This window comes from Pseudophryne corroboree, chromosome 1 (genome assembly GCF_028390025.1).
Source record: "Pseudophryne corroboree isolate aPseCor3 chromosome 1, aPseCor3.hap2, whole genome shotgun sequence".
NCBI lineage: Eukaryota > Metazoa > Chordata > Amphibia > Anura > Myobatrachidae > Pseudophryne > Pseudophryne corroboree.
Window position 1 is genome coordinate 24,169,048 of NC_086444.1, and position 1,377 is coordinate 24,170,424.

The 1,377-nt window shown below is 44.2% G+C and overlaps 1 pseudogene; it reads left to right on the forward strand.

The window, feature by feature from the left end:
• Positions 1-469: 469 nt before the first annotated feature.
• LOC134944788 (5S ribosomal RNA) lies at positions 470-588 on the forward strand (annotated as a pseudogene).
• Positions 589-1,377: the final 789 nt, after the last annotated feature.

The window sequence follows — 1,377 nt, forward strand, 5'->3', positions numbered from 1 at the left end:
CCAAATGGCTTCAATGACGGATATGAAATTGCACCCTTCTTGTAATGTAAGCAGACTTTGAATACTATTCTCCCTCACCTTTCTCCTTTCAATTTATCCTTGCCTCCTGAATAATGCCACAGCCACACCACACTGGACATGCCCAACCCCGGCCGACCTTGGAAGCTAAGCAGTGTTTTGGGCCTGACCAGTACCTGGCGGGGAGACCCCCAGGGGAGATCAGGGGCTCTAGTGACTTGCTAAAAAAGGTTAAGTCCTTTACCCTGTATTCCAACCTTTTCATTTTCCATTCCCTTCCCCTTTTCCTCCAGGAAGGATTTATATGTCTTTATTTAACACTATCTGGTGTCTATGAACATGGCCTATAACTCTGGTTCTATATATTAAACTGATCCAGACTGGGATACTGAATGTACCCCTTTTGTATATACGGCGAACTTTAAGCTCATGTCTAATGTTCCCACATCACTATTACAATCATACCACCTTGGGCACGCCCGACACCGTCTGATCTTGGAAGCTAAGCAAGGCTGGGCCCGGCCAGTACAAGGATGGGAGACCTCCTTAGAACATCGGGTGTTGTAAATGTACAGATGTTGGAGCGAAATCAGAATGATGCTCTAACTGTTGTGTGTGTACATATTGGTATATTGGATTCCGCCTGGTTCCAATTGTTTATATGGTTCACGTACTCTCTGTCTCCACATGTTTGTAATAACTTACCTTGGGGCTCTCCCACCCCCAAAAAATCTCCTTGTGTATCATTCTATTATCTCAAATGAAGCCTCTGTATTGTGGCTCCATCTCTTCCTCTGACTCCCTTTCTTTGCCACAACCACCTCTTGATGAAAATCCTAGCAGTTAGCAGGTCCACATACTACAAGGTTGGTGCATCTGGATAAGTGCGCTATACATAGGAATCTAATTAGCAATATGTGGTGCTCCTATATTTATTCATTTTCACTTTTTCCATCTTATATCCATTTTTTATGTATACACCAATATTCATATTTGTCCCCCCTTTTTTAAACTGTTGTGCCGTATTTGCTGATTCTACCTTTTATTGTATCTTTTATATATCCATGTCTGAATATGGAGCTGTGCTAACCTGTGAGTCAAGGATCAAAATCCAAGAATAAACTATACTCGGGGAACTGTCCCAGGCGATCGATCCTGACTCCAAAAACATGGCCGCGGTGAATAAAGAACACATAGGAACTATAGTAGCAGGAACTAGCAGACGGAGGACTCCACTGCTCCACGTATGTAGGAACTGGTCCACCGCAAACAAAGATCCCCTTCAATAGAACGGACGTGTCCCGCTATACGGAGCACGCGCATGCGCACTCTGCAGAACTGGTCCGCCGTAACCAAGAT